General features: G+C 49.7%; 4 non-coding genes across 4 annotated transcripts; all 4 read right to left on the bottom strand.

Annotated features, from left to right (window-relative positions):
• Nucleotides 1–299: 299 nt before the first annotated feature.
• Nucleotides 300–372, bottom strand: trnaf-gaa (transfer RNA phenylalanine (anticodon GAA)). Its single transcript has one exon. It is a non-coding gene; the product is annotated as a tRNA-Phe (tRNA).
• Nucleotides 373–4455: 4083 nt separating this feature from the next.
• On the bottom strand, nucleotides 4456–4528 carry trnaf-gaa (transfer RNA phenylalanine (anticodon GAA)). Its single transcript has one exon. It is a non-coding gene; the product is annotated as a tRNA-Phe (tRNA).
• Nucleotides 4529–5847: 1319 nt separating this feature from the next.
• On the bottom strand, nucleotides 5848–5920 carry trnaf-gaa (transfer RNA phenylalanine (anticodon GAA)). Its single transcript has one exon. It is a non-coding gene; the product is annotated as a tRNA-Phe (tRNA).
• Nucleotides 5921–8631: 2711 nt separating this feature from the next.
• Nucleotides 8632–8704, bottom strand: trnaf-gaa (transfer RNA phenylalanine (anticodon GAA)). Its single transcript has one exon. It is a non-coding gene; the product is annotated as a tRNA-Phe (tRNA).
• Nucleotides 8705–25321: the final 16617 nt, after the last annotated feature.

Below are 25321 nucleotides of genomic sequence, written 5' to 3' on the forward strand. Positions count from 1 at the left end.
GTGGCCCGTATGGGGATCGAACCCATGACCTTGGCGTTATTAGCACCAAGCTCTAACCAGCTGAGCTAACCGGCCAAGCGGTAGAAAAGGTCGGCTACACCACATGCAAAAAGTGCAAAAGAAACGTTTTTGGGCAAGAGTGCGCCTTGGGGCGCAAAACTGAGCCCATGACAGGTCCCACCGAGATTTGAACTCGGATCGCTGGATTCAGAGCCCAGAGTGCTAACCATTACACCATGGAAACAGCGGGTACATTGCAGCCCAAGGCGGAGACGAGCTCCAAGACTCACGTCACGTGCTGCCAGAACCCGGGATTGAACCAGGGACCTTTAGATCTTCAGTCTAACGCTCTCCCAACTGAGCTATTCCGGCACAACCGTGAGCTCCACTCTTGCCGTTTTCTGCCTCTTTCTTTGGAGCCCATCTCCCCACCTGAGCCACATGCAGTGAATGTCAACCTGGAGCAGCAGCAAGCTATGAGAAGTGTCCGATTTTAAGCCATAGTACGGTACACGAGTCAGGTGAGAGGCTCTTCTCAAGCTAACACGAGACTGTTGCTCAACAAAGACAATATGTCAGACAGTGGAATGTGTGAGAAAGTGCACAGATGCAAGGATGGGCAAGAAGGCGGTCAGAAGTGTGAAGCTGAGATGCCTCTGTGTAGTTTTTAGCTAGGGGTACTGTAATAAGCCAGCCTCAGGGCTCCGCTTGCCAGGGGTTGAGCGGAAATGTGGAGTACCTGTCTTGAGATAAGACTGAATTAGCTGGAGTTCAGTGCTGAGTGTACAGTTATTAAAAGAGCCGCTTTGCATTGGCCGGGAATCGAACCCTGGCCTCCCGCGTGGCAGGCGAGAATTCTACTACTGAACCACCCATGCAAACACACGAGACCGGCTTTCCGCCGAAAGACCGGAAAAATTGCTAAAGCAAAAACGGAGTGATGACAGCTCATTTCACACAACTGTTAAGATCAACGGAGTATTTATAAATTGAAGTGCTTGAAGCACAAGAACTCTGGGACCTTCTAGTGGAAGTGCTGCTTCGGGATGCTTGACAATTCCGTCGACTTTTCCAATAAATGCCTCCAAAAAAGCTCGTTCCATCAGAAACTTGTAAACAACACCAGAAGGCAGCATGGTTTTACAGTGCGGGTTGGATTTTTCTTCAAGAACTACTACGCTCTTTGAGCAAATTGTGTATGTAGACGTACACTTTGCCAGTCCACTTGCTGCAGAATTGTCAGCTAAGAGAAATGCGTGTATCCTCCATTTCTTTTTCTCACCACGACGCAGGTGAATCTGGCACGACTGTGTTCTTATCATCACGTCGGACACTTTCATTTTCCCTACCTCTGATCTCCAAGCACTCCAACCACCAGGAGAAAGAGAAAGCGTGGCCCGTATGGGGATCGAACCCATGACGCTCTAACCAGCTGAGCTAACCGGCCAAGCGGCAGAAAAGGTCGGCTACACCACATGCAAAAAGTGCAAAAGAAACGTTTTTGGGCAAGAGTGCGCCTTGGGGCGCAAAACTGAGCCCATGACAGGTCCCACAGAGATTTGAACTCGGATCGCTGGATTCAGAGCCCAGAGTGCTAACCATTACAACATGGAACCAGCGGGTACATCGCAGCCCAAGGCGGAGATGAGCTCCAAGACTCACGTCACGTGCTGCCAGAACCCGGGATTGAACCAGGGACCTTTAGATCTTCAGTCTAACACTCTCCCAACTGAGCTATTCCGGCACAACCGTGAACTCCACTCTTGCCGTTTTCTGCCTCTTTCTTTGGAGCCCATCTCCCCACCTGAGCCACATGCAGTGAATGTCAACCTGGAGCAGCAGCAAGCTATGAGAAGTGTCCGATTTTAAGCCATAGTACGGTACACGAGTCAGGTGAGAGGCTCTTCTCAAGCTAACACGAGACTGTTGCTCAACAAAGACAATATGTCAGACAGTGGAATGTGTGAGAAAGTGCACAGATGCAAGGATGGGCAAGAAGGCGGTCAGAAGTGTGAAGCTGAGATGCCTCTGTGTAGTTTTTAGCTAGGGGAACTGTAATGAGCCAGCCTCAGGGCTCCGCTTGCCAGGGGTTGAGCGGAAATGTGGAGTACCTGTCTTGAGATAAGACTGAATTAGCTGGAGTTCAGCGCTGAGTGTACAGTTATTAAAAGAGCCGCTTTGCGTTGTCCGGGAATCGAACCCGGGCCTCCCGCGTGGCAGGCGAGAATTCTACCACTGAACCACCCATGCAAACACACGAGACCGGCTTTCCGCCGAAAGACCGGAAAAATTGCTAAAGCAAAAACGGAGTGATGACAGCTCATTTCACACAACTGTTAAGATCAACGGAGTATTTATAAATTGAAGTGCTTGAAGCACAAGAACTCTGGGACCTTCTAGTGGAAGTGCTGCTTCGGGATGCTTGACAACTCCGTCGACTTTTCCAATAAATGCTTCCAAAAAAGCTCGTTCCATCAGAAACTTGTAAACAACACCAGAAGGCAGCATGGTTTTACAGTGCGGGTTGGATTTTTCTTCAAGAACTACTACGCTCTTTGAGCAAATTGTGTATGTAGACGTACACTTTGCCAGTCCACTTGCTGCAGAATTGTCAGCTAAGAGAAATGCGTGTATCCTCCATTTCTTTTTCTCACCACGACGCAGGTGAATCTGGCACGACTGTGTTCTTATAATCACGTCGGACACTTTCATTTTCCCTACCTCTGATCTCCAAGCACTCCGACCACCGGGAGAAAGAGAAAGCGTGGCCCGTATGGGGATCGAACCCATGACCTTGGCGTTATTAGCACCACGCTCTAACCAGCTGAGCTAACCGGCCAAGTGGCAGAAAAGGTCGGCTACACCACATGCAAAAAGTGCAAAAGAAACGTTTTTGGGCAAGAGTGCGCCTTGGGGCGCAAAACTGAGCCCATGACAGGTCCCACCGAGAGTTGAACTCGGATCGCTGGATTCAGAGCCCAGAGTGCTAACCATTACACCATGGAACCAGCTGGTACATCGCAGCCCAAGGAGGAGACGAGCTCCAAGACTCACGTCACGTGCTGCCAAAACCCGGGATTGAACCAGGGACCTTTAGATCTTCAGTCTAACGCTCTCCCAACTGAGCTATTCCAGCACAACCGTGAGCTCCACTCTTGCCGTTTTCTGCCTCTTTCTTTGGAGCCCATCTCCCCACCTGAGCCACATGCAGTGAATGTCAACCTGGAGCAGCAGCAAGCTATGAGAAGTGTACGATTTTAAGCCATAGTACGGTACACGAGTCAGGTGAGAGGCTCTTCTCAAGCTAACACGAGACTGTTGCTCAACAAAGACAATATGTCAGACAGTGGAATGTGTGAGAAAGTGCACAGATGCAAGGATGGGCAAGAAGGCGGTCAGAAGTGTGAAGCTGAGATGCCTCTGTGTAGTTTTTAGCTAGGGGAACTGTAATGAGCCAGCCTCAGGGCTCCGCTTGCCAGGGGTTGAGCGGAAATGTGGAGTACCTGTCTTGAGATAAGACTGAATTAGCTGGAGTTCAGCGCTGAGTGTACAGTTATTGAAAGAGCCGCTTTGCATTGGCCGGGAATCGAACCCGGGCCTCCCGCGTGGCAGGCGAGAATTCTACCACTGAACCACCCATGCAAACACACGAGACCGGCTTTCCGCCGAAAGACCGGAAAAATTGCTAAAGCAAAAACGGAGTGATGACAGCTCATTTCACACAACTGTTAAGATCAACGGAGTATTTATAAATTGAAGTGCTTGAAGCACAAGAACTCTGGGACCTTCTAGTGGAAGTGCTGCTTCGGGATGCTTGACAACTCCGTCGACTTTTCCAATAAATGCCTCCAAAAAAGCTCGTTCCATCAGAAACTTGTAAACAACACCAGAAGGCAGCATGGTTTTACAGTGCGGGTTGGATTTTTCTTCAAGAACTACTACGCTCTTTGAGCAAATTGTGTATGTAGACGTACACTTTGCCAGTCCACTTACTGCAGAATTGTCAGCTAAGAGAAATGCGTGTATCCTCCATTTCTTTTTCTCACCACGACGCAGGTGAATCTGGCACGACTGTGTTCTTATAATCACGTCGGACACTTTCATTTTCCTTACCTCTTATCTCCAAGCACTCCGACCACCGGGAGAAAGAGAAAGCGTGGCCCGTATGGGGATCGAACCCATGACCTTGGCGTTATTAGCACCACGCTCTAACCAGCTGAGCTAACCGGCCAAGCGGCAGAAAAGGTCGGCTACACCACATGCAAAAAGTGCAAAAGAAACGTTTTTGGGCAAGAGTGCGCCTTGGGGCGCAAAACTGAGCCCATGACAGGTCCCACAGAGATTTGAACTCGGATCGCTGGATTCAGAGCCCAGAGTGCTAACCATTACACCATGGAACCAGCGGGTACATTGCAGCCCAAGGCGGAGACGAGCTCCAAGACTCACATCACGTGCTGCCAGAACCCGGGATTGAACCAGGGACCTTTAGATCTTCAGTCTAACGCTCTCCCAACTGAGCTATTCCGGCACAACCGTGAGCTCCACTCTTGCCGTTTTCTGCCTCTTTCTTTGGAGCCCATCTCCCCACCTGAGCCACATGCAGTGAATGTCAACCTGGAGCAGCAGCAAGCTATGAGAAGTGTCCGATTTTAAGCCATAGTACGGTACACGAGTCAGGTGAGAGGCTCTTCTCAAGCTAACACGAGACTGTTGCTCAACAAAGACAATATGTCAGACAGTGGAATGTGTGAGAAAGTGCACAGATGCAAGGATGGGCAAGAAGGCGGTCAGAAGTGTGAAGCTGAGATGCCTCTGTGTAGTTTTTAGCTAGGGGAACTGTAATGAGCCAGCCTCAGGGCTCCGCTTGCCAGGGGTTGAGCGGAAATGTAGAGTACCTGTCTTGAGATAAGACTGAATTAGCTGGAGTTCAGTGCTGAGTGTACAGTTATTAAAAGAGCCACTTTGCATTGGCCGGGAATCGAACCCTGGCCTCCCGCGTGGCAGGCGAGAATTCTACCACTGAACCACCCATGCAAACACACGAAACCGGCTTTCCGCCGAAAGACCGGAAAAATTGCTAAAGCAAAAACGGAGTGATGACAGCTCATTTCACACTACTGTTAAGATCAACGGAGTATTTATAAATTGAAGTGCTTGAAGCACAAGAACTCTGGGACCTTCTAGTGGAAGTGCTGCTTCGGGATGCTTGACAACTCCGTCGACTTTTCCAATAAATGCCTCCAAAAAAGCTCGTTCCATCAGAAAGTTGTAAACAACACCAGAAGGCAGCATGGTTTTACAGTGCGGGTTGGATTTTTCTTCAAGAACTACTACGCTCTTTGAGCAAATTGTGTATGTAGACGTACACTTTGCCAGTCCACTTGCTGCAGAATTGTCAGCTAAGAGAAATGCGTCTATCCTCCATTTCTTTTTCTCACCACGACGCAGGTGAATCTGGCACGACTGTGTTCTTATAATCACGTCGGACACTTTCATTTTCCTTACCTCTTATCTCCAAGCACTCCGACCACCGGGAGAAAGAGAAAGCGTGGCCCGTATGGGGATCGAACCCATTACCTTGGCGTTATTAGCACCACGCTCTAACCAGCTGAGCTAACCGGCCAAGCGGCAGAAAAGGTCGGCTACACCACATGCAAAAAGTGCAAAAGAAACGTTTTTGGGCAAGAGTGTGCCTTGGGGCGCAAAACTGAGCCCATGACAGGTCCCACAGAGATTTGAACTCGGATCGCTGGATTCAGAGCCCAGAGTGCTAACCATTACACCATGGAACCAGCGGGTACATTGCAGCCCAAGGCGGAGACGAGCTCCAAGACTCACGTCACGTGCTGCCAGAACCCGGGATTGAACCAGGGACCTTTAGATCTTCAGTCTAACGCTCTCCCAACTGAGCTATTCCGGCACAACCGTGAGCTCCACTCTTGCCGTTTTCTGCCTCTTTCTTTGGAGCCCATCTCCCCACCTGAGCCACATGCAGTGAATGTCAACCTGGAGCAGCAGCAAGCTATGAGAAGTGTCCGATTTTAAGCCATAGTATGGTACACGAGTCAGGTGAGAGGCTCTTCTCAAGCTAACACGAGACTGTTGCTCAACAAAGACAATATGTCAGACAGTGGAATGTGTGAGAAAGTGCACAGATGCAAGGATGGGCAAGAAGGCGGTCAGAAGTGTGAAGCTGAGATGCCTCTGTGTAGTTTTTAGCTAGGGGAACTGTAATGAGCCAGCCTCAGGGCTCCGCTTGCCAGGGGTTGAGCGGAAATGTGGAGTACCTGTCTTGAGATAAGACTGAATTAGCTGGAGTTCAGCGCTGAGTGTACAGTTATTAAAAGAGCCGCTTTGCATTGGCCGGGAATCGAACCCGGGCCTCCCGCGTGGCAGGCGAGAATTCTACCACTGAACCAGCCATGCAAACACACGAGACCGGCTTTCCGCCGAAAGACCGGAAAAATTGCTAAAGCAAAAACGGAGTGATGACAGCTCATTTCACACAACTGTTAAGATCAACGGAGTATTTATAAATTGAAGTGCTTGAAGCACAAGAACTCTGGGACCTTCTAGTGGAAGTGCTGCTTCGGGATGCTTGACATCTCCGTCGACTTTTCCAATAAATGCCTCCAAAAAAGCTCGTTCCATCAGAAAGTTGTAAACAACACCAGAAGGCAGCATGGTTTTACAGTGCGGGTTGGATTTTTCTTCAAGAACTACTACGCTCTTTGAGCAAATTGTGTATGTAGACGTACACTTTGCCAGTCCACTTGCTGCAGAATTGTCAGCTAAGAGAAATGCGTGTATCCTCCATTTCTTTTTCTCACCACGACGCAGGTGAATCTGGCACGACTGTGTTCTTATAATCACGTCGGACACTTTCATTTTCCTTACCTCTGATCTCCAAGCACTCCGACCACCGGTAGAAAGAGAAAGCGTGGCCCGTATGGGGATCGAACCCATGACCTTGGCGTTATTAGCACCACGCTCTAACCAGCTGAGCTAACCGACCAAGCGGCAGAAAAGGTCGGCTACACCACATGCAAAAAGTGCAAAAGAAACGTTTTTGGGCAAGAGTGCGCCTTGGGGCGCAAAACTGAGCCCATGACAGATCCCACCGAGATTTGAACTCAGATCGCTGGATTCAGAGCCCAGAGTGCTAACCATTACACCATGGAACCAGCGGGTACATCGCAGCCCAAGGCGGAGACGAGCTCCAAGACTCACGTCACGTGCTGCCAGAACCCAGGATTGAACCAGGGACCTTTAGATCTTCAGTCTAACGCTCTCCCAACTGAGCTATTCCGGCACAATCGTGAGCTCCACTCTTGCCGTTTTCTGCCTCTTTCTTTGGAGCCCATCTCCCCACCTGAGCCACATGCAGTGAATGTCAACCTGGAGCAGCAGCAAGCTATGAGAAGTGTCCGATTTTAACCCATAGTACGGTACACGAGTCAGGTGAGAGGCTCTTCTCAAGCTAACACGAGACTGTTGCTCAACAAAGACAATATGTCAGACAGTGGAATGTGTGAGAAAGTGCACAGATGCAAGGATGGGCAAGAAGGCGGTCAGAAGTGTGAAGCTGAGATGCCTCTGTGTAGTTTTTAGCTAGGGGAACTGTAATGAGCCAGCCTCAGGGCTCCGCTTGCCAGGGGTTGAGCGGAAATGTGGAGTACCTGTCTTGAGATAAGACTGAATTAGCTGGAGTTCAGCGCTGAGTGTACAGTTATTAAAAGAGCCGCTTTGCATTGGCCGGGAATCGAACCCGGGCCTCCCGCGTGGCAGGCGAGAATTCTACCACTGAACCACCCATGCAAACACACGAGACCGGCTTTCCGCCGAAAGACCGGAAAAATTGCTAAAGCAAAAACGGAGTGATGACAGCTCATTTCACACAACTGTTAAGATCAACGGAGTATTTATAAATTGAAGTGCTTGAAGCACAAGAACTCTGGGACCTTCTAGTGGAAGTGCTGCTTCGGGATGCTTGACAACTCCGTCGACTTTTCCAATAAATGCCTCCAAAAAAGTTCGTTCCATCAGATACTTGTAAACAACACCAGAAGGCAGCATGGTTTTACAGTGCGGGTTGGATTTTTCTTCAAGAACTACTACGCTCTTTGAGCAAATTGTGTATGTAGACGTACACTTTGCCAGTCCACTTGCTGCAGAATTGTCAGCTAAGAGAAATGCGTGTATCCTCCATTTCTTTTTCTCACCACGACGCAGGTGAATCTGGCATGACTGTGTTCTTATAATCACGTCGGACACTTTCATTTTCCTTACCTCTGATCTCCAAGCACTCCGACCACCGGGAGAAAGAGAAAGCGTGGCCCGTATGGGGATCGAACCCATGACCTTGGCGTTATTAGCACCACGCTCTAACCAGCTGAGCTAACCTACCAAGTGGCAGAAAAGGTCGGCTACACCACATGCAAAAAGTGCAAAAGAAACGTTTTTGGGCAAGAGTGCGCCTTGGGGCGCAAAACTGAGCCCATGACAGGTCCCACCGAGATTTGAACTCGGATCGCTGGATTCAGAGCCCAGAGTGCTAACCATTACACCATGGAACCAGCGGGTACATCGCAGCCCAAGGCGGAGACGAGCTCCAAGACTCACGTCACGTGCTGCCAGAACCCGGGATTGAACCAGGGACCTTTAGATCTTCAGTCTAACGCTCTCCCAACTGAGCTATTCCGGCACAACCGTGAGCTCCACTCTTGCCGTTTTCTGCCTCTTTCTTTGGAGCCCATCTCCCCACCTGAGCCACATGTAGTGAATGTCAACCTGGAGCAGCAGCAAGCTATGAGAAGTGTCCGATTTTAAGCCATAGTACGGTACACGAGTCAGGTGAGAGGCTCTTCTCAAGCTAACACGAGACTGTTGCTCAACAAAGACAATATGTCAGACAGTGGAATGTGTGAGAAAGTGCACAGATGCAAGGATGGGCAAGAAGGCGGTCAGAAGTGTGAAGCTGAGATGCCTCTGTGTAGTTTTTAGCTAGGGGAACTGTAATGAGCCAGCCTCAGGGCTCCGCTTGCCAGGGGTTGAGCGGAAATGTGGAGTACCTGTCTTGAGATAAGACTGAATTAGCTGGAGTTCAGCGCTGAGTGTACAGTTATTAAAAGAGCCGCTTTGCATTGGCCGGGAATCGAACCCGGGCCTCCCGCGTGGCAGGCGAGAATTCTACCACTGAACCACCCATGCAAACACACAAGACCGGCTTTCCGCGGAAAGACCGGAAAAATTGCTAAAGCAAAAACGGAGTGATGACAGCTCATTTCACACAACTGTTAAGATCAACGGAGTATTTATAAATTGAAGTGCTTGAAGCACAAGAACTCAGGGACCTTCTAGTGGAAGTGCTGCTTCGGGATGCTTGACAACTCCGTCGACTTTTCCAATAAATGCCTCCAAAAAAGCTCGTTCCATCAGAAACTTGTAAACAACACCAGAAGGCAGCATGGTTTTACAGTGCGGGTTGGATTTTTCTTCAAGAACTACTACGCTCTTTGAGCAAATTGTGTATGTAGACGTACACTTTGCCAGTCCACTTGCTGCAGAATTGTCAGCTAAGAGAAATGCGTGTATCCTCCATTTCTTTTTCTCACCACGACGCAGATGAATCTGGCACGACTGTGTTCTTATCATCACGTCGGACACTTTCATTTTCCCTACCTCTGATCTCCAAGCACTCCGACCACTGGGAGAAAGAGAAAGCGTGGCCCGTATGGGGATCGAACCCATGACCTTTGCGTTATTAGCACCACGCTCTAACCAGCTGAGCTAACCGGCCAAGCGGCAGAAAAGGTTGGCTACACCACATGCAAAAAGTGCAAAAGAAACGTTTTTGGGCAAGAGTGCGCCTTGGGGCGCAAAACTGAGCCCATGACAGATCCCACCGAGATTTGAACTCAGATCGCTGGATTCAGAGCCCAGAGCGCTAACCATTACACCATGGAACCAGCGGGTACATCGCAGCCCAAGGCGGAGACGAGCTCCAAGACTTACGTCACGTGCTGCCAGAACCCAGGATTGAACCAGGGACCTTTAGATCTTCAGTCTAACGCTCTCCCAACTGAGCTATTCCGGCACAACCGTGAGCTCCACTCTTGCCGTTTTCTGCCTCTTTCTTTGGAGCCCATCTCCCCACCTGAGCCACATGCAGTGAATGTCAACCTGGAGCAGCAGCAAGCTATGAGAAGTGTCCGATTTTAAGCCATAGTACGGTACACGAGTCAGGTGAGAGGCTCTTCTCAAGCTAACACGAGACTGTTGCTCAACAAAGACAATATGTCAGACAGTGGAATGTGTGAGAAAGTGCACAGATGCAAGGATGGGCAAGAAGGCGGTCAGAAGTGTGAAGCTGAGATGCCTCTGTGTAGTTTTTAGCTAGGGGAACTGTAATGAGCCAGCCTCAGGGCTCCGCTTGCCAGGGGTTGAGCGGAAATGTGGAGTACCTGTCTTGAGATAAGACTGAATTAGCTGGAGTTCAGCGCTGAGTGTACAGTTATTAAAAGAGCCGCTTTGCATTGGCCGGGAATCGAACCCGGGCCTCCCGCGTGGCAGGCGAGAATTCTACCACTGAACCACCCATGCAAACACACGAGACCGGCTTTCCGCCGAAAGACCGGAAAAATTGCTAAAGCAAAAACGGAGTGATGACAGCTCATTTCACACAACTGTTAAGATCAACGGAGTATTTATAAATTGAAGTGCTTGAAGCACAAGAACTCTGGGACCTTCTAGTGGAAATGCTGCTTCGGGATGCTTGACAACTCCGTCGACTTTTCCAATAAATGCCTCCAAAAAAGCTCGTTCCATCAGAAAGTTGTAAACAACACCAGAAGGCAGCATGGTTTTACAGTGCGGGTTGGATTTTTCTTCAAGAACTACTACGCTCTTTGAGCAAATTGTGTATGTAGACGTACACTTTGCCAGTCCACTTGCTGCAGAATTGTCAGCTAAGAGAAATGCGTGTATCCTCCATTTCTTTTTCTCACCACGACGCAGGTGAATCTGGCATGACTGTGTTCTTATAATCACGTCGGACACTTTCATTTTCCTTACCTCTGATCTCCAAGCACTCCGACCACCGGGAGAAAGAGAAAGCGTGGCCCGTATGGGGATCGAACCCATGACCTTGGCGTTATTAGCACCAAGCTCTAACCAGCTGAGCTAACCGACCAAGCGGTAGAAAAGGTCAGCTACACCACATGCAAAAAGTGCAAAAGAAACGTTTTTGGGCAAGAGTGCGCCTTGGGGCGCAAAACTGAGCCCATGACAGGTCCCACCGAGATTTGAACTCGGATCGCTGGATTCAGAGCCCAGAGTGCTAACCATTACACCATGGAACCAGCAGGTACATCGCAGCCCAAGGCGGAGACGAGCTCCAAGACTCACGTCACGTGCTGCCAGAACCCGGGATTGAACCAGGGACCTTTAGATCTTCAGTCTAACGCTCCCCCAACTGAGCTATTCCGGCACAACCGTGAGCTCCACTCTTGCCATTTTCTGCCTCTTTCTTTGGAGCCCATCTCCCCACCTGAGCCACATGCAGTGAATGTCAACCTGGAGCAGCAGCAAGCTATGAGAAGTGTCCGATTTTAAGCCATAGTACGGTACACGAGTCAGGTGAGAGGCTCTTCTCAAGCTAACACGAGACTGTTGCTCAACAAAGACAATATGTCAGACAGTGGAATGTGTGAGAAAGTGCACAGATGCAAGGATGGGCAAGAAGGCGGTCAGAAGTGTGAAGCTGAGATGCCTCTGTGTAGTTTTTAGCTAGGGGAACTGTAATGAGCCAGCCTCAGGGCTCCGCTTGCCAGGGGTTGAGCGGAAATGTGGAGTACCTGTCTTGAGATAAGACTGAATTAGCTGGAGTTCAGCGCTGAGTGTACAGTTATTAAAAGAGCCACTTTGCATTGGCCGGGAATCGAACCCGGGCTTCCCGTGTGGCAGGCGAGAATTCTACCACTGAACCACCCATGCAAACACACGATACCGGCTTTCCGCCGAAAGACCGGAAAAATTGCTAAAGCAAAAACGGAGTGATGACAGCTCATTTCACACAACTGTTAAGATCAACGGAGTATTTATAAATTGAAGTGCTTGAAGCACAAGAACTCTGGGACCTTCTAGTGGAAGTGCTGCTTCGGGATGCTTGACAACTCCGTCGACTTTTCCAATAAATGCCTCCAAAAAAGCTCGTTCCATCAGAAACTTGTAAACAACACCAGAAGGCAGCATGGTTTTACAGTGCGGGTTGGATTTTTCTTCAAGAACTACTACGCTCTTTGAGCAAATTGTGTATGTAGACGTACACTTTGCCAGTCCACTTGCTGCAGAATTGTCAGCTAAGAGAAATGCGTGTATCCTCCATTTCTTTTTCTCACCACGACGCAGGTGAATCTGGCATGACTGTGTTCTTATAATCACGTCGGACACTTTCATTTTCCTTACCTCTGATCTCCAAGCACTCCGACCACCGGGAGAAAGAGAAAGCGTGGCCCGTATGGGGATCGAACCCATGACCTTGGCGTTATTAGCACCAAGCTCTAACCAGCTGAGCTAACCGACCAAGCGGTAGAAAAGGTCGGCTACACCACATGCAAAAAGTGCAAAAGAAACGTTTTTGGGCAAGAGTGCGCCTTGGGGCGCAAAACTGAGCCCATGACAGGTCCCACCGAGATTTGAACTCGGATCGCTGGATTCAGAGCCCAGAGTGCTAACCATTACACCATGGAACCAGCAGGTACATCGCAGCCCAAGGCGGAGACGAGCTCCAAGACTCACGTCACGTGCTGCCAGAACCCGGGATTGAACCAGGGACCTTTAGATCTTCAGTCTAACGCTCCCCCAACTGAGCTATTCCGGCACAACCGTGAGCTCCACTCTTGCCATTTTCTGCCTCTTTCTTTGGAGCCCATCTCCCCACCTGAGCCACATGCAGTGAATGTCAACCTGGAGCAGCAGCAAGCTATGAGAAGTGTCCGATTTTAAGCCATAGTACGGTACACGAGTCAGGTGAGAGGCTCTTCTCAAGCTAACACGAGACTGTTGCTCAACAAAGACAATATGTCAGACAGTGGAATGTGTGAGAAAGTGCACAGATGCAAGGATGGGCAAGAAGGCGGTCAGAAGTGTGAAGCTGAGATGCCTCTGTGTAGTTTTTAGCTAGGGGAACTGTAATGAGCCAGCCTCAGGGCTCCGCTTGCCAGGGGTTGAGCGGAAATGTGGAGTACCTGTCTTGAGATAAGACTGAATTAGCTGGAGTTCAGCGCTGAGTGTACAGTTATTGAAAGAGCCACTTTGCATTGGCCGGGAATCGAACCCGGGCCTCCCGTGTGGCTGGCGAGAATTCTACCACTGAACCACCCATGCAAACACACGATACCGGCTTTCCGCCGAAAGACCGGAAAAATTGCTAAAGCAAAAACGGAGTGATGACAGCTCATTTCACACAACTGTTAAGATCAACGGAGTATTTATAAATTGAAGTGCTTGAAGCACAAGAACTCTGGGACCTTCTAGTGGAAGTGCTGCTTCGGGATGCTTGACAACTCCGTCGACTTTTCCAATAAATGCCTCCAAAAAAGCTCGTTCCATCAGAAACTTGTAAACAACACCAGAAGGCAGCATGGTTTTACAGTGCGGGTTGGATTTTTCTTCAAGAACTACTACGCTCTTTGAGCAAATTGTGTATGTAGACGTACACTTTGCCAGTCCACTTGCTGCAGAATTGTCAGCTAAGAGAAATGCGTGTATCCTCCATTTCTGGGCCAACCCCTGGCGCCGAGGTGGGCCAACCCCTGGCGCCGAAGGAGTCGGCAGCCTCTCCAGTAGCTCTGTACCACCGTGCTTTTATTTTATTTTTAAACCCCTTTTCTTTACTTTACTTTCTATCTCTCCACGGAGACATGGTGCGTATTTACGTATCCCATGGATACAGCACTTTTTAGAACCACAACATTAGCGAGTTCTTTCGTTTATTCGAGAGAAGAGCTGCTGGCGCTGAAAACAACAGCACGGACCGACATACGACACCACATTCCGCCGGAGCTGAAGAGGAGATACCGAGGCTGCAGGGCCGGAGCGAAGCTTAAGGCGAGGACAGCGGAGCACCGGAGGCGTTTTAAACCATCTATCCCTTCAGTGATTACGGGCAACGTAAACTCGCTGCAAAATAAGATGGATGAGCTGCATGCACTGAACAATCAGCGGTTGTACCGGGAGTCCAGCTTATTCATCTTCACGGAGACGTGGCTAACCGAGCTAACGCCAGAGGCTAACGTGGACCTGCGCGGTTTTGCGTCTGTGAGAGCCGACAGAGACGCAGAAGCCTGCGGGAAAAGCGCGAGGAGGGGGACTGATTGTCTACATTAACAACAGATGGTGTAATCCAGGGCATGTCTCCGTTAAAGCGTCTTCATGCTGCCCAGACCTGGAGCTGCTAGTCGTTAGCATGCGGCCATATTATTTGCCTCGGGAGCTCAGTCACGTGATCTGTGTGTGTGTTTACATTCCTCCGAGGGCAGACGCGGCCACTGCCTGTGAGAAAATACACATAGTTACAGCAAGACTGCAGACACAGCACCCTGAGGCCTTCATTATAATAACTGGAGATTTTAATCACGTCACTTTGGACTATACACTGGCGTCTTTTTACCAGTTCGTGGATTGCCCCACACGGAACAACAGGACAATTGACCTTCTGTATGCTAATATGAGGGATGCATACAGAGCCACCCCCCTCCCCCCATTAGGGAAGTCAGACCACAACCTGGTCTACCTTAAACCCCAATATACACCCCTGGTTCAAAGGCAGCCTGTCACCACACGCTCCATCAGGAGATGGACCCCTGAAATGGAGGATGCCCTGAGAGACTGCTACGACACCACGGACTGGGATGTGTTACTGAGCACACATGGTGAGGACATAGAGGGGGTAACACACTGTCTAACAGATTACCTCAATTTCTGTGTAGACGTGGTCGCCCCTGCTAAGACGGTACGGTGTTACCCTAATAACAAACCGTGGGTGACACAGGAAGTCAAAGCTGTCCTCAACAAAAAGAAGAAAGCCTTCAGGAACAGAGACAAGGAGGAGATGAAAACAGCACAGAGGGAGGTGAAACAATGTGTAAGGGAGGCAAAGGACACATATAGGAGGAAGGTAGAGCAGAAGCTGGGGGAGAACAATATGAGGGACGTCTGGAAGGGTGTGAAAACCATCACAGGTTACAACACCAAGAACGGCACAGCGGGGGGGACTGTGGAGAAGGCAAACGAACTCAACAACTTCTTCAACAGGTTTGACCAGCCCACAGCAACCCCACCCCCTCCTCCTCTTCCTCCCTCAAACCCCCTCCTCCAACACCTCCAACACCAAGGTGATTCCACCCCCACCCCCTCCTCCTCCCAGCCACTTCACAGCGTCACAGCAGACCAGGTCAGGGGACAACTGAGGAAGCTTCGCCCCAGGAAGGCAGCAGGCCCAGATAAGGTGTGCCCCAGGCTACTAAAAACCTGTGCTGCTGAACTCGGGGAGCCGCTACAACGTGTCTTCAACCTCAGTCTACGACTGGGGAGAGTGCCTGCGCTCTGGAAGACATCCTGCATTGTCCCAGTTCCAAAAAAGAACAGGCCCAGTGAGCTGAATGACTACCGACCGGTGGCACTCACGTCACATCTGATGAAGACTCTGGAGCGGCTCTTTCTCAACCTTCTTAGACCCCAGGTACAACATGCTCAGGACCCCCTACAGTTTGCCTACCAGACAGATGTCGGTGTGGAGGATGCCGTACTGTACCTCCTACACCGAGCCCATTCACACCTGGACAAGGAAAAAGGCACTGTCAGAATCCTGTTCCTGGATTTCTCTAGTGCCTTTAATACAATTCGGCCCTGTCTGCTCCATGAAAAAATGTCCAGAATGCAGGTAGATCCCTGCCTAGCTGCCTGGATCCACAACTATCTCACGGATAGACATCAGTACGTCAGGCTGAAGGACGTCACCTCTGACACTGTAGTGAGTAGCACAGGAGCACCACAGGGAACTGTGCTATCCCCTCTGCTCTTCACCCTGTACACCTCAGACTTCTGCTATAACTCGGAACTATGTCACATCCAGAAGTTTGCAGATGACACAGCCATCATGGGGTGTATCAGGGACGACCAAGAAGAGGAGTACAGAGGTCTGGTGATGAACTTTGTAGCCTGGTGCCACACAAACCACCTGCAGCTTAACACCTCAAAAACTAAGGAGTTGGTCATTGACTTTGGGAGGTCCAGACCAAGTCCACGACCAGTTCTGATCAGGGAAGAGGAAGTGGAGGTGGTCAACTCATACAAGTACCTAGGACTGTGGGTGGATAACAAACTGGACTGGACAATTAACACACAGCACCTGTACAGAAAGGGTCAAACCAGACTGTACTTCCTGAGGAGGCTGCGGTCCTTCAACATCTGCAGGAAGCTCCTGTGGATGTTCTACCAGTCTGTGGTTGCCAGTGTCCTCTTTTATGCTGTTGTGTGCTGGGGGAGCAGCACAGCAAAGAGGGACTTATCCAGGCTGGAAAAACTAGTCAGGAAGGCCGGCTCGGTAGTCGGCATGAAGCTGGACTCTCTGTTGACAGTGGCTGAGAAGAGAAGTCTCAACAAACTGCTGTCCATTATGGACAATGTTAGGCACCCTCTGCACACTGTCATAAACAAACAGAGGAGCCTGTTCAGTGACAGGATGCTTCTCCCCAAGTCGAGAACCAGCAGACTTAAAAACTCCTTTGTCCCACACGCCATCAAACTGTTCAACTCCTCACTGAGGGAGAGGAGGAGGAGGGGAAACAGGAGGTCAGAGTAGGACGGGGAGAAACAGGAACAATAAATTGCACCAGACAATCAAACACTCGGACTGTGCAATGGACCACATAACTGTGCAATCTCATGTGCAATACCGCAATATCTATTTGGCTCTTACTTTAGTATGTGTATTTTAAATTTCTCTTATATTGTATTTTTATTGTATTTGTAACTTGTAATATGCTGGTGTACTGCTGCTGGAAACTAGAATTTCCCAGAGGAACCTTCCCGAGGGATTAATAAAGTTCTATCTATCTATCTATCTATCTATCTATCTATCTTCTTTTTCTCACCACGACGCAGGTGAATCTGGCATGACTGTGTTCTTATAATCACGTCGGACACTTTCATTTTCCTTACCTCTGATCTCCAAGCACTCCGACCACCGGGAGAAAGAGAAAGCGTGGCCCGTATGGGGATCGAACCCATGACCTTGGCGTTATTAGCACCACGCTCTAACCAGCTGAGCTAACCGACCAAGCGGCAGAAAAGGTTGGCTACACCACATGCAAAAAGTGCAAAAGAAACGTTTTTGGGCAAGAGTGCGCCTTGGGGCGCAAAACTGAGCCCATGACAGGTCCCACCGAGATTTGAACTCGGATCGCTGGATTCAGAGCCCAGAGTGCTAACCATTACACCATGGAACCAGCGGGTACATCGCAGCCCAAGGAGGAGACGAGCTCCAAGACTCACGTCACGTGCTGCCTGAACCCGGGATTGAACCAGGGACCTTTATATCTTCAGTCTAACGCTCTCCCAACTGAGCTATTCCGGCACAACCGTGAGCTCCACTCTTGCTGTTTTCTGCCTCTTTCTTTGGAGCCCATCTCCCCACCTGAGCCACATGTAGTGAATGTCAACCTGGAGCAGCAGCAAGCTATGAGAAGTGTCCGATTTTAAGCCATAGTACGGTACACGAGTCAGGTGAGAGGCTCTTCTCAAGCTAACACGAGACTGTTGCTCAACAAAGACAATATGTCAGACAGTGGAATGTGTGAGAAAGTGCACAGATGCAAGGATGGGCAAGAAGGCTGTCAGAAGTGTGAAGCTGAGATGCCTCTGTGTAGTTTTTAGCTAGGGGAACTGTAATGAGCCAGCCTCAGGGCTCCGCTTGCCAGGGGTTGAGCGGAAATGTGGAGTACCTGTCTTGAGATAAGACTGAATTAGCTGGAGTTCAGCGCTGAGTGTACAGTTATTAAAAGAGCCACTTTGCATTGGCCGGGAATCGAACCCGGGCCTCCCGTGTGGCAGGCGAGAATTCTACCACTGAACCACCCATGCAAACACACAAGACCGGCTTTCCGCGGAAAGACCGGAAAAATTGCTAAAGCAAAAACGGAGTGATGACAGCTCATTTCACACAACTGTTAAGATCAACGGAGTATTTATAAATTGAAGTGCTTGAAGCACAAGAACTCTGGGACCTTCTAGTGGAAGTGCTGCTTCGGGATGCTTGACAACTCCGTCGACTTTTCCAATAAATGCCTCCAAAAAAGCTCGTTCCATCAGAAACTTGTAAACAACACCAGAAGGCAGCATGGTTTTACAGTGCGGGTTGGATTTTTGTTCAAGAACTACTACGCTCTTTGAGCAAATTGTGTATGTAGACATACACTTTGCCAGTCCACTTGCTGCAGAATTGTCAGCTAAGAGAAATGCGTGTATCCTCCATTTCTTTTTCTCACCACGACGCAGGTGAATCTGGCATGACTGTGTTCTTATAATCACGTCGGACACTTTCATTTTCCTTACCTCTGATCTCCAAGCACTCCGACCACCGGGAGAAAGAGAAAGCGTGGCCCGTATGGGGATCGAACCCATGACCTTGGCGTTATTAGCACCACGCTCTAACCAGCTGAGCTAACCGACCAAGCGGCAAAAAAGGTCGGCTACACCACATGCAAAAAGTGCAAAAGAAACGTTTTTGGGCAAGAGTGCGCCTTGGGGCGCAAAACTGAGCCCATGACAGGTCCCACCGAGATTTGAACTCGGATCGCTGGATTCAGAGCCCAGAGTGCTAACCATTACACCATGGAACCAGCGGGTACATCGCAGCCCAAGGTGGAGACGAGCTCCAAGACTCACGTCACGTGCTGCCAGAACCCGGGATTGAACCAGGGACCTTTATATCTTCAGTCTAACGCTCTCCCAACTGAGCTATTCCGGCACAACCGTGAGCTCCACTCTTGCCGTTTTCTGCCTCTTTCTTTGGAGCCCATCTCCCCACCTGAGCCACATGTAGTGAATGTCAACCTGGAGCAGCAGCAAGCTATGAGAAGTGTCCGATTTTAAGCCATAGTACGGTACACGAGTCAGGTGAGAGGCTCTTCTCAAGCTAACACGAGACTGTTGCTCAACAAAGACAATATGTCAGACAGTGGAATGTGTGAGAAAGTGCACAGATGCAAGGATGGGCAAGAAGGCGGTCAGAAGTGTGAAGCTGAGATGCCTCTGTGTAGTTTTTAGCTAGGGGAACTGTAATGAGCCAGCCTCAGGGCTCCGCTTGCCAGGGGTTGAGCGGAAATGTGGAGTACCTGTCTTGAGATAAGACTGAATTAGCTGGAGTTCAGCGCTGAGTGTACAGTTATTAAAAGAGCCGCTTTGCATTGGCCGGGAATCGAACCCGGGCCTCCCGCGTGGCAGGCGAGAATTCTACCACTGAACCACCCATGCAAACACACGAGACCGGCTTTCCGCCGAAAGACCGGAAAAATTGCTAAAGCAAAAACGGAGTGATGACAGCTCATTTCACACAACTGTTAAGATCAACGGAGTATTTATAAATTGAAGTGCTTGAAGCACAAGAACTCTGGGACCTTCTAGTGGAAATGCTGCTTCGGGATGCTTGACAACTCCGTCGACTTTTCCAATAAATGCCTCCAAAAAAGCTCGTTCCATCAGAAAGTTGTAAACAACACCAGAAGGCAGCATGGTTTTACAGTGCGGGTTGGATTTTTCTTCAAGAACTACTACGCTCTTTGAGCAAATTGTGTATGTAGACGTACACTTTGCCAGTCCACTTGCTGCAGAATTGTCAGCTAAGAGAAATGCGTGTATCCTCCATTTCTTTTTCTCACCACGACGCAGGTGAATCTGGCATGACTGTGTTCTTATAATCACGTCGGACACTTTCATTTTCCTTACCTCTGATCTCCAAGCACTCCGACCACCGGGAGAAAGAGAAAGCGTGGCCCGTATGGGGATCGAACCCATGACCTTGGCGTTATTAGCACCAAGCTCTAACCAGCTGAGCTAACCGACCAAGCGGTAGAAAAGGTCAGCTACACCACATGCAAAAAGTGCAAAAGAAACGTTTTTGGGCAAGAGTGCGCCTTGGGGCGCAAAACTGAGCCCATGACAGGTCCCACCGAGATTTGAACTCGGATCGCTGGATTCAGAGCCCAGAGTGCTAACCATTACACCATGGAACCAGCAGGTACATCGCAGCCCAAGGCGGAGACGAGCTCCAAGACTCACGTCACGTGCTGCCAGAACCCGGGATTGAACCAGGGACCTTTAGATCTTCAGTCTAACGCTCCCCCAACTGAGCTATTCCGGCACAACCGTGAGCTCCACTCTTGCCATTTTCTGCCTCTTTCTTTGGAGCCCATCTCCCCACCTGAGCCACATGCAGTGAATGTCAACCTGGAGCAGCAGCAAGCTATGAGAAGTGTCCGATTTTAAGCCATAGTACGGTACACGAGTCAGGTGAGAGGCTCTTCTCAAGCTAACACGAGACTGTTGCTCAACAAAGACAATATGTCAGACAGTGGAATGTGTGAGAAAGTGCACAGATGCAAGGATGGGCAAGAAGGCGGTCAGAAGTGTGAAGCTGAGATGCCTCTGTGTAGTTTTTAGCTAGGGGAACTGTAATGAGCCAGCCTCAGGGCTCCGCTTGCCAGGGGTTGAGCGGAAATGTGGAGTACCTGTCTTGAGATAAGACTGAATTAGCTGGAGTTCAGCGCTGAGTGTACAGTTATTAAAAGAGCCACTTTGCATTGGCCGGGAATCGAACCCGGGCTTCCCGTGTGGCAGGCGAGAATTCTACCACTGAACCACCCATGCAAACACACGATACCGGCTTTCCGCCGAAAGACCGGAAAAATTGCTAAAGCAAAAACGGAGTGATGACAGCTCATTTCACACAACTGTTAAGATCAACGGAGTATTTATAAATTGAAGTGCTTGAAGCACAAGAACTCTGGGACCTTCTAGTGGAAGTGCTGCTTCGGGATGCTTGACAACTCCGTCGACTTTTCCAATAAATGCCTCCAAAAAAGCTCGTTCCATCAGAAACTTGTAAACAACACCAGAAGGCAGCATGGTTTTACAGTGCGGGTTGGATTTTTCTTCAAGAACTACTACGCTCTTTGAGCAAATTGTGTATGTAGACGTACACTTTGCCAGTCCACTTGCTGCAGAATTGTCAGCTAAGAGAAATGCGTGTATCCTCCATTTCTTTTTCTCACCACGACGCAGGTGAATCTGGCATGACTGTGTTCTTATAATCACGTCGGACACTTTCATTTTCCTTACCTCTGATCTCCAAGCACTCCGACCACCGGGAGAAAGAGAAAGCGTGGCCCGTATGGGGATCGAACCCATGACCTTGGCGTTATTAGCACCAAGCTCTAACCAGCTGAGCTAACCGACCAAGCGGTAGAAAAGGTCGGCTACACCACATGCAAAAAGTGCAAAAGAAACGTTTTTGGGCAAGAGTGCGCCTTGGGGCGCAAAACTGAGCCCATGACAGGTCCCACCAAGATTTGAACTCGGATCGCTGGATTCAGAGCCCAGAGTGCTAACCATTACACCATGGAACCAGCAGGTACATCGCAGCCCAAGGCGGAGACGAGCTCCAAGACTCACGTCACGTGCTGCCAGAACCCGGGATTGAACCAGGGACCTTTAGATCTTCAGTCTAACGCTCCCCCAACTGAGCTATTCCGGCACAACCGTGAGCTCCACTCTTGCCATTTTCTGCCTCTTTCTTTGGAGCCCATCTCCCCACCTGAGCCACATGCAGTGAATGTCAACCTGGAGCAGCAGCAAGCTATGAGAAGTGTCCGATTTTAAGCCATAGTACGGTACACGAGTCAGGTGAGAGGCTCTTCTCAAGCTAACACGAGACTGTTGCTCAACAAAGACAATATGTCAGACAGTGGAATGTGTGAGAAAGTGCACAGATGCAAGGATGGGCAAGAAGGCGGTCAGAAGTGTGAAGCTGAGATGCCTCTGTGTAGTTTTTAGCTAGGGGAACTGTAATGAGCCAGCCTCAGGGCTCCGCTTGCCAGGGGTTGAGCGGAAATGTGGAGTACCTGTCTTGAGATAAGACTGAATTAGCTGGAGTTCAGCGCTGAGTGTACAGTTATTGAAAGAGCCACTTTGCATTGGCCGGGAATCGAACCCGGGCCTCCCGTGTGGCTGGCGAGAATTCTACCACTGAACCACCCATGCAAACACACGATACCGGCTTTCCGCCGAAAGACCGGAAAAATTGCTAAAGCAAAAACGGAGTGATGACAGCTCATTTCACACAACTGTTAAGATCAACGGAGTATTTATAAATTGAAGTGCTTGAAGCACAAGAACTCTGGGACCTTCTAGTGGAAGTGCTGCTTCGGGATGCTTGACAACTCCGTCGACTTTTCCAATAAATGCCTCCAAAAAAGCTCGTTCCATCAGAAACTTGTAAACAACACCAGAAGGCAGCATGGTTTTACAGTGCGGGTTGGATTTTTCTTCAAGAACTACTACGCTCTTTGAGCAAATTGTGTATGTAGACGTACACTTTGCCAGTCCACTTGCTGCAGAATTGTCAGCTAAGAGAAATGCGTGTATCCTCCATTTCTTTTTCTCACCACGACGCAGGTGAATCTGGCACGACTGTGTTCTTATAATCACGTCGGACACTTTCATTTTCCTTACCTCTGATCTCCAAGCACTCCGACCACCGGGAGAAAGAGAAAGCGTGGCCCGTATGGGGATCGAACCCATGACCTTGGCGTTATTAGCACCACGCTCTAACCAGCTGAGCTAACCGACCAAGCGGCAGAAAAGGTCGGCTACACCACATGCAAAAAGTGCAAAAGAAACGTTTTTGGGCAAGAGTGCGCCTTGGGGCGCAAAACTGAGCCCATGACAGGTCCCACCGAGATTTGAACTCGGATCGCTGGATTCAGAGCCCAGAGTGCTAACCATTACACCATGGAACCAGCGGGTACATCGCAGCCCAAGGCGGAGACGAGCTCCAAGACTCACGTCACGTGCTGCCAGAACCCGGGATTGAACCAGGGACCTTTATATCTTCAGTCTAACGCTCTCCCAACTGAGCTATTCCGGCACAACCGTGAGCTCCACTCTTGCCGTTTTCTGCCTCTTTCTTTGGAGCCCATCTCCCCACCTGAGCCACATGTAGTGAATGTCAACCTGGAGCAGCAGCAAGCTATGAGAAGTGTCCGATTTTAAGCCATAGTACGGTACACGAGTCAGGTGAGAGGCTCTTCTCAAGCTAACACGAGACTGTTGCTCAACAAAGACAATATGTCAGACAGTGGAATGTGTGAGAAAGTGCACAGATGCAAGGATGGGCAAGAAGGCGGTCAGAAGTGTGAAGCTGAGATGCCTCTGTGTAGTTTTTAGCTAGGGGAACTGTAATGAGCCAGCCTCAGGGCTCCGCTTGCCAGGGGTTGAGCGGAAATGTGGAGTACCTGTCTTGAGATAAGACTGAATTAGCTGGAGTTCAGCGCTGAGTGTACAGTTATTAAAAGAGCCACTTTGCATTGGCCGGGAATCGAACCCGGGCCTCCCGTGTGGCAGGCGAGAATTCTACCACTGAACCACCCATGCAAACACACGATACCGGCTTTCCGCCGAAAGACCGGAAAAATTGCTAAAGCAAAAACGGAGTGATGACAGCTCATTTCACACAACTGTTAAGATCAACGGAGTATTTATAAATTGAAGTGCTTGAAGCACAAGAACTCTGGGACCTTCTAGTGGAAGTGCTGCTTCGGGATGCTTGACAACTCCGTCGACTTTTCCAATAAATGCCTCCAAAAAAGCTCGTTCCATCAGAAACTTGTAAACAACACCAGAAGGCAGCATGGTTTTACAGTGCGGGTTGGATTTTTCTTCAAGAACTACTACGCTCTTTGAGCAAATTGTGTATGTAGACATACACTTTGCCAGTCCACTTGCTGCAGAATTGTCAGCTAAGAGAAATGCGTGTATCCTCCATTTCTGGGCCAACCCCTGGCGCCGAGGTGGGCCAACCCCTGGCGCCGAAGGAGTCGGCAGCCTCTCCAGTAGCTCTGTACCACCGTGCTTTTATTTTATTTTTAAACCCCTTTTCTTTACTTTACTTTCTATCTCTCCACGGAGACATGGTGCGTATTTACGTATCCCATGGATACAGCACTTTTTAGAACCACAACATTAGCGAGTTCTTTCGTTTATTCGAGAGAAGAGCTGCTGGCGCTGAAAACAACAGCACGGACCGACATACGACACCACATTCCGCCGGAGCTGAAGAGGAGATACCGAGGCTGCAGGGCCGGAGCGAAGCTTAAGGCGAGGACAGCGGAGCACCGGAGGCGTTTTAAACCATCTATCCCTTCAGTGATTACGGGCAACGTAAACTCGCTGCAAAATAAGATGGATGAGCTGCATGCACTGAACAATCAGCGGTTGTACCGGGAGTCCAGCTTATTCATCTTCACGGAGACGTGGCTAACCGAGCTAACGCCAGAGGCTAACGTGGACCTGCGCGGTTTTGCGTCTGTGAGAGCCGACAGAGACGCAGAAGCCTGCGGGAAAAGCGCGAGGAGGGGGACTGATTGTCTACATTAACAACAGATGGTGTAATCCAGGGCATGTCTCCGTTAAAGCGTCTTCATGCTGCCCAGACCTGGAGCTGCTAGTCGTTAGCATGCGGCCATATTATTTGCCTCGGGAGCTCAGTCACGTGATCTGTGTGTGTGTTTACATTCCTCCGAGGGCAGACGCGGCCACTGCCTGTGAGAAAATACACATAGTTACAGCAAGACTGCAGACACAGCACCCTGAGGCCTTCATTATAATAACTGGAGATTTTAATCACGTCACTTTGGACTATACACTGGCGTCTTTTTACCAGTTCGTGGATTGCCCCACACGGAACAACAGGACAATTGACCTTCTGTATGCTAATATGAGGGATGCATACAGAGCCACCCCCCTCCCCCCATTAGGGAAGTCAGACCACAACCTGGTCTACCTTAAACCCCAATATACACCCCTGGTTCAAAGGCAGCCTGTCACCACACGCTCCATCAGGAGATGGACCCCTGAAATGGAGGATGCCCTGAGAGACTGCTACGACACCACGGACTGGGATGTGTTACTGAGCACACATGGTGAGGACATAGAGGGGGTAACACACTGTCTAACAGATTACCTCAATTTCTGTGTAGACGTG

This window comes from Brienomyrus brachyistius, unplaced genomic scaffold, assembly GCF_023856365.1.
Source record: "Brienomyrus brachyistius isolate T26 unplaced genomic scaffold, BBRACH_0.4 scaffold32, whole genome shotgun sequence".
NCBI lineage: Eukaryota > Metazoa > Chordata > Actinopteri > Osteoglossiformes > Mormyridae > Brienomyrus > Brienomyrus brachyistius.